This window comes from Bombina bombina, chromosome 5, assembly GCF_027579735.1.
Source record: "Bombina bombina isolate aBomBom1 chromosome 5, aBomBom1.pri, whole genome shotgun sequence".
Taxonomy (NCBI): Eukaryota; Metazoa; Chordata; class Amphibia; order Anura; family Bombinatoridae; genus Bombina; species Bombina bombina.
In genome coordinates, this window is record NC_069503.1 from 605,129,299 (window position 1) to 605,143,157 (window position 13,859).

Consider the following 13,859-nt stretch of genomic DNA (forward strand, 5'->3'; position numbering starts at 1 on the left):
TATATTTAGCAACCCACAGAAACCTAAACTACTTAGACCCCCCATGTGAGGTTATCTCAAACTTAAATGACTTTAGATTCTGGAACTCAATTGCAGAGAAAAAATGTTTAAATGTATCACTGTTTCAAATATGAGTTCACTATTGAGGAGTGAAATCCCAGCAAGAATAGTGCAAATCAATATGATAGACAAATATCCCTATGAGGATTGATTCATATGTTCCTTAATTAAGAACACCGAAAACACATATGGTATGTGTAAAATAATAGCATAAACAGTTTATCGAATACTTCACTCAATATGTTGCAGACTGAAAACAGATACAAAGATACAGGGTGCTGAGAATGTCAATTCAGGAAATTGGTAATCCTTATAACTCCAATAGGATTTTATAACACAAAGTCTTACAGCACCTCTTAGTATGGTAACATTTAACTCAGGAGTATCACTTTAAGCGGATTAGACTTGCTTGCAGTTATTCAACTAAGTATGGATATGATACTTTGTAAGAAAAGCAACAAAAGATACTTGCGGTTCAGTTTGGTTAATCCGCCCTCCGGTCAGCTGACAATGATAGCCGTTACTCCTGAACGGTACTTGCAAACAAAGCAGGGGGAGAGTATTGAGAAGTGAGCTGATCTGTTCTGCAAACTCCGGTCTGATGCTTTGAGGCTCTGTAAGCTGAATTAGCTGCAGCAGAGGGAGAAGTGGCAGTTTGCAGTTGCTGCTGCAGATTCAGTGTTGATTCAGCACAAGTAATAGTGCAGGTGAGAAAAGTTTAGTGGAAATTAGGAAACTGTAGCGAAAAATTCACACTGACTTCCTTTTCTGAAAACTGGCAAATAAATTAGTAGTAGGTGAAAAATGGTTAAAGTCCACTTCCACTGAGAATAGATATAAACTTTAATTTGTAATCCAAATAGAGGCTTGCAATAGGAACACAAGCTGGGCTCAGGTAAAGGTAGATTACACTACAAAATACTAAGCAAGGAGCCACAGGAAATGGTGGAACTTATAACCTAGGCAACCAATGAGAAAGTTCCTATGCAAATCCCTGCTTAAAGGCACAGTAACCCTGACACCCCACTATGTTTGAAAGCACCTGTCTTTCACAATTCCCTACTAGAGGAGGTCTATCACTGTTATACCACATATTAATAACCTACCACTCTAGATAATTACCAGCCTACTGTAAGGCATGGGAAACTGAATTACAGAGAGAAATCTCACCTAGAGAATGGGAAAAAATCTTTATAAATATGGGAAGGACCTCTCCGATATCTATTACTGAAATGAATGTGAAATTATTGTATAGGTGGTATCTAACCCCACTTAGGCTTTCAAAAATATACGCTAATGTGGAGAATATATGCTGGAAAGGCTGTGGTGAAGTGGGATCCATGTCCCACGTATGGTGGAATTGTCCATATATTCGGAAATTTTAGATGGACATTGATAAAGAAATAGAAAAGTGTATATCTTATAAGATAGGGATAGATCCATTGTTTTTTCTGTTTAATTTCCCCCCTAAACTGAAATGTAAACTGAGATTGAAATTAGTAAATGTTATGATAAATGGGGCTAAACAATTGATACCACGATTGTGGAAGAAACAGCAGGTCCCCACGGTATCTGAATGGAAAGAACATATTACACATCTATTGTCTCTAGAGAGATACCACTATGGTCAATCCCAACAACTAGACTTCTACAGTAGTATGAGATTCCTTTGGGAGGACTATTTGGCATCCCACAGAACAAATGTTTTATGTTCTCAATGAAAAAGATGAATTGTAATAGAATTATGATATCCAGCTTGTACTCACTGATTTATGTTATGTTTTTCATTTGAGATTGTTCTGTATTTACTATACTATTAACAATAAAGGAAATTTGAAGAAAAAAAAACTCTAGCCTAAACTAAACTATCAATAGCCCTTAAAAGGGCCTTTTGCGGGGCTTTGCCCCAAAGTAATCAGCTCTTTTACCTGTAAAAAAAAAAATCAAACACCCCCCAACAGTAAATCCCACCACCCACACAACAAACTCCCCAAATAAAAAGCTAACTAAAAAAACCTAAACTCCCCATTGCCCTGAAAATGGCATTTGGTTGGGCATTGCCCTTAAAAGGGCAGTTAGCTCTTTTGCGGCCCAAAGCCCTAACCTAAAAATAAAACCCGCCCAATACACCCTTAAAAAAACCTAACACTAACCCCCTGAAGATTGACTTACTGTTCTGAAGACTGGACATCCATCCTCAAGGAAGTGGCAGAAGTCTTCATCCAACCGGGCCGAAGTCCTCAACGAAGCCAGTGGATGATGCAATCAGCAATCAGCCAATAGGATTGAGCTTGCATTCTATTGACTGTTCCAATCAGCCAATAATAATTCATACAACAGCCAATAGAATGCGAGGTCAATCCGATTGGCTGATTGGATCAGCCAATCGGATTGAACTTCAATCTGATTGGCTGATTGAATCAGCCAATCAGATTTTTCCTACCTTAATTCCGATTGGCTGATAGAATCCTACCAGCAAATTGGAATTCGAGGGACGCCATCTTGGATGATGTCATTTAAAGGAACCGTCATTCGTCGGGAAGTCGTCAGGATGGATGTTCCGCATCGGAGGTCTTCAGGATGTCTTCAGGATTCAGGAGGTCTTCAGGATAAAATACATTTATTATAGTTGTGGCGATGTCTGGTCGGCAGATTAGGGGTTAATAAGTGTAGGTAGGTGGCGGCGATGTTGGGGGGAGCAGATTAGGTAAATTTGTATTTATTTTAACTAGGTAGATAGTAAATAGTTAATAACTATTTACTAACTAGTCTACATAGTTAAAATAAATACAAACTTACCTGTGAAATAAAAATAAAACCTAACGCCTAGATTTAGAGTTTTGTCGGTAAAGACCTGCGGTGCTAACGCTCCTTTTTTTTCCAGAGCACCCTTAAGCCAACGCTGGTATTACGAGTTGTCTGAATGGCTGCGCTAGCCTCAGAAAAGGGAGCGTTGAGCATAATTTAGCTCCACTTCAACCCTCAATACCAGCGTTGCTTACGGTAGCGGTAAGCTGGAAAAACGTGCTCGTGCACGATATCCCCATAGGAAACAATGGGGCTGAGCTGGCTGAAAAAAAAACTAACACCTGCAAAAAGGCAGCGTTCAGCTCCTAACGCAGCCCCATTGTTTCCTATGGGGAAACACTTTCTAAGTCTACACCTAACACCCTAACATGAATCCCGAGTCTAAACACCCCTAACCTTACACTTATTAACCCCTAATCTGCCGCCCCCGACATCCTCGCCACCTGCATTATATTATTAACCCCTAATCTGCCGTTTCGGACACCGCCGCAACCTACATTATAGCTATAAATCCCTAATCTGCTGCCCCTAACATCGCCGACACCTATATTATATTTATTACCCCCTAATCTGACCCCCCAACGTTGCCGCCACCTACCTACACTTATTAACCCCTAATCTGCCGCCCCCAACGTCGCTGCTACTATAATAAAGTTATTAACCCCTAAACCTAAGTCTAACCCTAACCCTAACACCCCCCTAACTTAAATATAATTTAAATTAAACTAACTAAATTTACTATCATTAAATAAATTATTCCTATTTAAAACTAAATACTTACCTATAAAATAAACTCTAATATGGCTACAATATAACTAATAGTTACATTGTAGCTATTTTAGGATTTATATTTATTGTACAGACAACTTTGTATTTATTTTAACTAGGTACAATAGCTATTAAATAGTTAATAACTATTTAATAACTACCTAGTTAAAATAATTACAAAATGACCTGTAAAATAAATCCTAACCTAAGCTACAAATACACCTAACACTACACTATCAAAAAATGTATTAAATAAATTACCTGCAATTATCTAAACTAAAATACAATTAAATAAACTAAACTAGTACAAAAACAAACAAACACTAAATTACAAAATATATTACGAGAAGTTTAAACTAATTACACCTAAACTAAGCCCCCTAATAAAATAAAAAAGCCCCCCAAAATAATAAAATGCCCTACCCTATCCTAAATTGCTCTTTTACCAGCCCTTAAAAGGGCTTTTTGCGGGGCATTGCCCCAAAGTAATCAGCTCTTTTACCTGTAAATAAAAATACCATCCCCCCCCCCCAACATTACAAACCACCACCCACATACCCCTACTCTAAAACCTACCTGATCCCCCCTTAAAAAAACTAACACTACCCCCCTGAAGATCACCCTACCTGGAGCCTTGTTCACCCAGCCGGGCACCAATGGGCCAGAAGTGGACATCCGGAGCGGCAGAAGTCTTCATCCGATCGGGGCAGAAGAGGTCCTCCAAGCGGCAGATGTCTTCATCCAAGCCGCATCTTCAATCTTCAACAACCGGAGCGGAGCCATCTTGAATCCATCCGATGCTGAGCCATCCTCTTTGTACAATGTCCTAAGGCCAAATGAAGGTTCCTTTAAATGACGTCATCCAAGATGGCATCCCTCGGATTCCCGATTGGCTGATAGGATTCTATCAGCCAATCGGAATTAAGGTAGGAAAAATCTAATTGGCTGATGCAATCAGCCAATCAGATTGAAGTTCAATCCGATTGGCTGATCCAATCAGCCAATCGGATTGACCTCGCATTCTATTAGCTGATCAGAACAGCCAATAGAATGCAAGGTCAATCCGATTGTCTGATTGGATCAGCTAATCGGATTGAACTTCAATCTGATTCGGCTGATTGCATCAGCCAATCAGATTTTTCCTACCTTAATTCTGATTGGCTGATAGAATCCTATCAGCCATTCAGAATTCGAGGGATGCCATCTTGGATGACGTCATTTAAAGGAACCTTCATTCGGCCTTAGGACATCATACGAAGAGGATGGCTCCGTGTTGGATGGATTCCAGATGGCTTCGCTCCGCTCCGGTTGATTGAAGATTGAAGATGCCGCTTGGATGAAGACATCTGCCGCTTGGAGGACCTCTTCTTCCCCGATCGGATGAAGACTTCTGCCGCTCCGGATGTCCACTTCTGGCCCATCGGTGTACAGCTGGGTGAACAAGGCTCCAGGTAGGGTGATCTTCAGGGGGGGTAGTGTTAGGTTTTTAAGGGGGGATCAGGTGGGTTTTAGAGTAGGGGTATGTGGGTGGTGGGTTGTAATGTTGGGGGGGATTGTATTTTTATTTACAGGTAAAAGAGCTGATTACTTTGGGGCAATGCCCCGCAAAAAGCCCTTTTAAGGGCTGGTAAAAGAGCTGATTACTTTGTAATTTAGGATAGGGTAGGGCATTTTATTATTTTGGGGGGCTTTTTTATTTTATTAGAGGGCTTAGATTAGGTGTAATTAGTTTAAACTTCTTGTAATATTTTTTTATTTTTTGTAATTTAGTGTTTGTTTTTTTTTGTACTATAGTTTAGTTTATTTAATTGTATTTTAGTTTAGATAATTGTAGGTAATTTATTTAATTAATTTTTTGATAGTGTAGTGTTAGGTGTATTTGTAACTTAGGTTAGGATTTATTTTACAGGTAATTTTGTAATTATTTTAACTAGGTAGCTATTAAATAGTTATTAACTATTTAATAGCTATTGTACCTAGTTAAAATAAATACAAAGTTGCCTGTAAAATAAATATAAATACTAAAATAGCTACAATGTAACTATTAGTTATATTGTAGCTATATTAGGGTTTATTTTATAGGTATTTAGTTTTAAATAGGATTAATTTATTTAATGATAGTAAATTTAGTTAGTTTAATTTAAATTATATTTAAGTTAGGGGGGTGTTAGTGTTAGGGTTAGACTTAGGTTTTGGGGTTAATAACTTTATTATAGTAGCGGCGACGTTGGGGGCAGCAGATTGGCGTTAATAATTGTAGGTAGGTGGCGGTGATGTTAGGGAGGGCAGATTAGGGGTTAATACAATTTATTATAGTGTTTGCGAGGCGGGAGTGTGGCGGTTTAGGGGTTAATACATTTATTATAGTGGCAGCGATGTCCGGTCAGCAGATTAGGGGTTAATAAGTGTAGGTAGGTGGCGGCGATGTTGGGGGGGCAGATTAGGGGGTAATAAATATAATGTAGATGTTGGCGATGTTAGGGGTTCATAGGTATAATGTAGGTGGTGGCGATGTCCGTTCGGAAGATATGGGTTTAAAAAATTTAATTATAAGGTTTGCGATGTGGGGGGCCTCGGTTTAGGGGTTCATAGGTAGTTTATGGGTGTTAGTGTACTTTATAGCACAGTAGTTAAGAGCTTTATGTTCCCGCGTTAGCCCATAAAGCTCTTAAATACTGACTTTTTTTTGCGGTTGGAGTCTGGTCGGTAGAGGCTCTACCGCTCACTTCTTCCAAGAGTCGTAATACCAGCGTTAGGCAAATCCCATAGAAAAGATAGGATATGCAATTGACGTAAGGGGATCTGCGGTAGCCTCGAGTCGTGGAAAGAAAGTGAGCGGTAGACCCTTTCCTGCCTGACTCTAAATACCAGCGGGCGTTAAAAAGCAGCATTAGGACCCCTTAACGCTGCTTTTTAACCCTAACCCAGAACTCTAAATCTAGGCGTAAGATAGCTACAATGTAACTATTAGTTATATTGTAGCTATCTTAGGGTTTATTTTTCAGGTAAGTATTTAGTTTTAAATAGGAATTAGTTAGTTATTAATAGTAGGTTTTATTTAGATTTATTTTAATTATATTTAAGTTAGGGGGTGTTAGGGTTACATTAGGGTTAGTTTTAGTGGTTAATAGGTTTATTATGTCGGCGGAATAGACGGACAGCAGATTAGGGGTTAATTATATTTAAAAAATAGTGTTTTTGATGCAGGAGGGCCGCGGTTTAGGGGTTAATAATTTTATTATAGTGGTGGCAATGTCCAGAGCAGCAGATTAGGGGTTAATAATTTTATTTTATTATTTTCGATGCGGAAGGGCCTCGGTTTAGGGGTTAATAGGTAGTTTATGGGTGTTAGTGTACTTTGTAGCAGTTTAGTTATGAGTTTTATGGTACAGCTGTTTAACGTAAAACTCATAACTACTGACTTTAGATGGTGGTACGGATCTTGTCAGTATAGGGTGTACCGCTAACTTTTTGGTCTCACAGCAAAACTTGTAATACCGGCTCTATGGAAGTCCCATTGAAAAAGGACTTTTTTAAAAGTGCGGTACTGACGTTGCGTGACGGCCCAAAAAGTGTGCGGTACACCTATACCTGCAAGACTTGTAATAGCTGCGGTAGGGAAAAAGCATTGTTATAACGATGCTTTTTCACTTATAACGCAAAATTTGTAATCTGGCTGTATGTTTTTTAAGTTATTAGTTCTGAATAGTGGCTATCTGGCTGAATTTGCTCTTTTCTTTTCTTCCATGATAAAGTGCATCTCTTCAAAGTTAGCCAACTAATTACCATAAAAGTGAACTTAAACTTGCTGAAAATTATTAACCCATAGATATAATGTTGTACTGCTCTTATTTTCACCTTGCATTATGCTCTGAACTTTTCTTTTTTTACAGAGGGGATTGTCCTCTAAATGTGCATGTTTTTTCTTTTCTTTCTCGATTGTGTATAATACTGTACTTGGAAAATAAATAAAAATTACTTTAAAAAAATAAATGTGTATATTTAAAGTGCTATGTGTTTGTGTGGCAAATGCTACATACGTCTGTATAGTGTTAAATGTGTGTGTTTAAGACATATGGAGCCTCTTTATAGTACTGTGTGTCTCTACATAATAAATAGGCGGAGCTAAATTATGCTAATTATGTGGGTTTGGCAAAGTGGGTGGAACTTTAGGGCAGGGGGTGTGGTAAAAATGTTCATGCAGGTAACTGATAGCTGCAAAGTGTCCCTGAATTTTTTTTTCAAATGTTGCCAACTATGATATAATCCCATTTTTTAAAGTTTTAAAGTTTAGGAGCCAGTAAGAATAACTCGCTAACACATGACAAAAAGTATACACGGAGAAGGTTACCTGCCTCTTTGTCTTTTTGCCTGCCTGTCGGTCTTTACAAAAGATAATTATCTTTATTCCAAACTGACGTGTTTTTTTAGGAATTGCAAAAGACAGTTGTTTCAATGAATATCGCCACTTTCAGAAGATATTACGCTTGCATAGCTGCTTTAAAAAATCGAAGAAAAAAGCCTACTGCAACCGGTGTTCCCAGGCGGTCTCCCATCCAAGTACTGAACGAGCCAAACCCTGATTGACTTCCAAGATCAGATGGGATCGGGTGCATTCAAAATAGTGTGGCGGTAGACATTTGGTGCTTGTACCCAGCGTGAATTGAGCTTGCTCATGCCTTCATTCACAGCTCTGGAAAAAATGGAAGAACTAAAACAGGGTTAAAATTTTTACTGCAAATTAATAAATTAATAATACCAGTACAGGCCCAGAATAACTCGCTGACCCATGACAAAAAGTATACATGGATAAGGTCACCTGCCTATATGTCTGTCTGCCTGACTTTACAAAAGATAATTATCTTTATTCAAAATTGACATTTTTTTTTACGAATTGCAAGATACAGTTGTTTAAATGAATATCGCCACTTTCAGGAGATATTATGCATGCATAGTTACTTTAAAAATCAAAGAAAAAAGACTAACGCACCCGGTGTTCCCAGGCGGTCTACCATCCAGGTACTGACCGGGCCTGACACTGCTTAACTTCCGAAATCAGAAGGGAACGGGTGCATTCAGAGTAGTGTGGTGGTAGACATATGGTGCTTGTACCCAGCATGAATTGAGATTGCTCATGCTTTCATTGAAAGCTCTGTAAACAAAGAGCTAAAACGGGGTTAAAATTTTGACCGCAAATTAATAAATAAATAATTCCAGTACAGGCCCTTAATAGCTCGCTGACCCATGAAAAAAAAAATATGCGGATAAGGTTACCTGCCTCTCTGTCTGCCTGTCTGTCTTTACAAAAGATAATTATCTTTATTCCAAACTGACATGTTTTTTTAGTTGTTTCAATGAATATCGCCACTTTCAGGAGATATTACACATGCATAGTTGCTTTAAAAAAATCAAAGAAAAAATCCTATCACACTCTGTGTTCACAGACGGTCTACCATCCAGGTACTGACCGGACCTGACACTGCTTAACTTGCGAGATCAGACAGGATTGGGTGCATTCAGAGTAGTGTGGCGGTAGACAGTTGGTGCTTGTACCCAGTGTGAATTAACCTTGCTCATGTCTTCATTCACAGCTCTGTAAACAATGTAAGAGCTAAAACAGGGTTAAAATTTTGACCGCAAATGAATAAATAAATAATGCCAGTACAGGCCCAGAATAACTTGCTGACCCATGACAAAAAGTCAAGATACCCATGGTTGCCAACAGTCTCTGATTTCCATGGACTGGAACTGTCCCTGGAATTTTTTTGTCCCTGGAAATGTAAGAGATAAACCTCCTATTACGTCTTATGTTATCTAAACATAACTTAACCAATAAACACACACAAACACAATGTTTGGGAGAAAGACCGGTCATGGTCGTGTTAATTAATATAAACTCCTTTATCACTCTTTATCAATAATATTAGAACTTGTAGCAAGTTTGTTAAACGGGTGGCGGCATCTAATTACTAACTTAACACCTACTGCCAGACGACCAGGGCCCCTATTCGGTGTCTGCAGCATGGCACGGGTTACTCACGCTCAATGGCAGAGAGAGAGACTTGTAAACTCATAGAGGTCTTCGGGCTATGATTCGTAGGGGGCAGTAACCCCTAGGTCGGTACCTAGTGGGCGTCGCCTCCCCTTCTCAGGACGTCACTTTTCTCTCTCCCTGCCAGCTCTCAGGGCCCTGACCGACCGCCACAAGTGGAAAGATTCTACTTACTCTTGTCGCCACCTCAACTGACTAAGCTCTATATAAATAACTAGCAACCATAAACATGTATGAAACTTTTTTTTTTTAACATAGATAATTCACTCCGCTAGGTGTACACCATCAGGGCGAAAGAGAGCCTTGTTGTGAGTCGTTATAGAATCGTTCCTTATGACAAAGCCACTTAATGCCGTGACCACTCTTCCCACCTCCCTGTTGACCTTCTTCCTCACGTTGTATGCTGCCCTCTGTGTATTTCCAACACAATCGTGCAACCACGTTGGACAACCCCACTTTCACACTACTTTGGAGCCAAGCACACAGCCAGAAAAGATCAGAAACCCTCTTTCTTATGAGGTCTAATGCCAGGACCGACCCTAGGTCGTTTCCCCCTAGATGCAAAACAATAATGTGAGGTTGCCCCCATCTCCTGTGTGCGTCCTGGAGAAGAGCTGGTAACTCGTCCCAAAATAAACCCCTGTGGCCTAACCAACGGATGTTAGCTCTGGATGCAGATAATCCTAACTGTTGCCCTTCTGGTAAATGAAGCACCCTGATGGCTGCCTAATGTATAAATGAATGCCCTATTATCCACACGCGCACAGGAGGGGAATTCTTGCCTGCAATAACAGGATAACAAACTGAGACATACTCACTAAATTCTTTTCCCACCAACACTTCTGAGACGTACCCAGTTCAAACATGTGTTGTATACTTAGTTTTTTTTTTACAATCCCCCTTATTCTCCCTTTAAGGGCCGAATATAGATCTTGTATCTCCCTGACTTCCAGCGCCCCATCTGCTTTATATCCAAGCTAACTTGGACGGATCTAGCCCCAACTCGGCCGCCGCCTTATTGAAGAGCTTGCGTAACTGAAATACAGACAATGAAGTGCCATCCTTATGGACGAGCAACTGCTGTGAGCCAGCCGGCCTCACTTTCCAGTATGCCTCCATGTTCCTAACTGGGTAACACTCTGGGATTTCATGTCTGCTCACGGGAATCCACTCCCCTATTCCCTCCTGATCCGTCTTGGACCTAGGCACAAACAATAACAGCCCTTCCTCTGAAGGCCTAACATGATCCAATTTGATCCCCCCTGACCCACCGTACTTGGCAGACAAAACTAATTCACCGATCCTCAAGGTGCCAGCTAAAGCAATTGAGAAGGTTGTCCTAAATAACAAGACTTCATATGCTGATAAGCATATGACTTGCAACCGCCCCACCAGTTCCCGTAAACGTAGCAGCTTAATGGGCTTCCTATGATCTTTCGGACGTGGGTTCAGCCATCCCCACTCTTTCAGGATCTGTCTGACCAGAAATGATCCAGTGAAGTCTGCAATACTAAGTGTCTTGTTGAGGAACGCTACCGCTGACAGCCTACCCTGTGCCCCTAATTTAGACACTCCCTCTTTGCGCAAGTATGCCAACCATTCAAGCAAGTGTACCTGCATAGCCTGGTGAACCAAGAACCCCCTCTGCCTGACAAAACTTTCCCATCCCTTCCAGTGTTTCTCATAAGTCTTCCAGGTCTTAGGCACCAGAGATGCCCGAACTAAGGGGATAATAGCTTCCCAGCCTCTGCCATCTGCCAAAGAAAGGATGGACAGGTTAGGCCTGTTCTGTCTGCCTTGGGAGCTGCCTGCCTAAACTGATTTAACTTGAACCTAGACAGTGCATCTGCAACTACATTTTGTACCCCCGGCACGTGCCTTGCAGTGAAGCATATGTTAACCTGAAGGCAACATAACACCAGGTGTCTCAAGTATGTGACCACCACTGGCGATGATGCGGATAAACGATTTATGGTGTACACCACACTCATATTATCCGACCAGAAAATAACTGCCCTGTTGGCTAACTTATACCTCCATAATTCTATGGCTACGATAATCGGGAAGAGCTCAAATAAAGCAAGATTCCTAGTCAGGCCTTAGGTAACCCAGTTCTGTGGCCAGGGGGCGGCACTCCATGCGCCTTCTAGGTATGCCCCGTAACCAAACCCTCCTGCTGCATCAGTGAATAAGTGCAGTGTTTGGTTCGAGATGGGATTGTCTCTCCACAAACATATACCGTTGAATTTCCTTAGAAATTCTTCCCATACTCTAACATCCTCTCTCATCTCTTGTGTCCCGCTGACATGTGTGGGAGCACCTCCCGGCCTAGTTTAGTTTAGCTTAAATAGCCTCCCCATGGGGATAGCCCTACCGGCAAAATTTAAGAGCCCCAGCAATGATTGCAGTTCCTTGATGGACACGCAATCTGCTGCAGCTAAAGAACAAACCACCTGTAACAGACAGACCACCTTGTCCTGTGGGAGTCAGATGGCTGCCACTATGTCAATTTCTATTCCCAGAAAGGTAAGATACGTGCAAGGACCTTGAGTTTCGTCCCCCGCCAGAGGCACACCAAATCTACCCATCATATCTTGCATGATCTCCATCAATTGCTCACATTCGTCCGAACCAGCTTTCCCCACCAGTAAGAAATCATCAAGGTAGTGGGCCACGGCCCCACCACCGGACGCCTTCTGCACTACCCAGTGTAGAAATTACCTAAAACTTTCAAACAGAGCGCACGACAGTGAACACCCCATGGTTAGACATCTATCCATGTAGTATGCCCCTTCAAACTTCATGCCCATCAAATGAAAGGCTGAAGGGTGCAGGGGGAGCAGCCTGAAAGCTGATTCTATGTCCAGCTTTGCCATCAGCGCTCCCAAGTCCTTTGACCTAACCAACGCCAGAGCATCGTCAAAGGACTGATAGTGTATGGAGCTCAGCGAAGGGTCAATGGCGTCATTTACTGACGCCCTTTTTGGGTATGACAAGTGATGTTTAAGTCTAAACTTGCCATTCTCCTTTTTGGGCACTACCCCCAAAGGTGATACTACCAGATCTGGGAACGGTCGTTCCCCAAATGACCCCGCTATCCGTCCCAGTGCCAATTCTTTGCCCAATTTCTCTCTAACCACTTGTGGAAATTCGTAAGCCGATTTTAGGTTACGATGTATTGTGGACCCCTCTACTAGGACATTCACCAGAATCTTAAAATATGAGATAAATGCACTATAGCACAAATAATCCCATAGGTGGCGCTATCTACTTAAACATATATTATATATCAATACAGCAAACACAAAAGCATACAAAAAAGTTCATACAATCTGAAACAAGGAAGCTCTCTGTCAAAGGACGGTCAAATCCTGGCAAGTGATGATTTGTAAAAAGGAAAACAGAGGCGCCACAATGGGCCTAGTACCACCAAAACGAGTGATAATAATAATGGAACAAGAAATCTACTCACAAGTGTGAAGCACCCAATAGTGCTACTGCTATTGAGGCAGGCTGGAGATTCACAGTAGCCCAGCTCCCTGTTTCCAGTTTCCGACTGTGATGTTAGGCCAAACCTTCTTAGAAAAAGACCCCAAAATGCCTGTATAGAGATAAAGAGCAAACAAACATAGCCTAATAACGTAAAGGCAGGGACAACAAAATATGGTATCATTGCACTTACTAGAAAGAGAGCACCTCCAGGTGCAATATAGACAGACTGGGACTTCACAGCTGCTCAGCTAACTGAACTCCACAGGCAAAGGGCTGGATACAATCCAAAATCCCAAACAGTGATAAAACAAAGTCCACCACAGCAGCAAGTGTATAAATAAAAACAGTTTCTTTATTAAAACTACGCCTCTTAAGAGCTGTTTCCTCAGGCTAATATAAAAACATTTAAAATACACTTGCTATATAAAGGGTAACAAACTCTCTCATAGGTTAAATAATTAAACAGTATCATCTGTGTATGCTGTATATATATATAAATAATGAATAAAAACCAAGAACATGCCTGTGTGAAGTGTGATAAAATTTTTGATCGCATTGAAAACCTACTTTCTAAACGAGCATATCCGAAGCAATAACGGCTTCACCGCCATCAGACCTCAAACCAAATGCCTCGTGAGCAAGTGGGTGTGTGGAAGGACAACCTATCCAAAGATAGAAG

General features: G+C 40.9%; 2 pseudogenes; both read right to left on the reverse strand.

Annotated features, from left to right (window-relative positions):
* Positions 1–8,155: 8,155 nt before the first annotated feature.
* On the reverse strand, positions 8,156–8,274 carry LOC128661966 (uncharacterized; annotated as a pseudogene).
* A 340-nt stretch (positions 8,275–8,614) lies between these two features.
* Positions 8,615–8,733, reverse strand: LOC128661784 (uncharacterized; annotated as a pseudogene).
* Between the last annotated feature and the right edge of the window lie 5,126 nt (positions 8,734–13,859).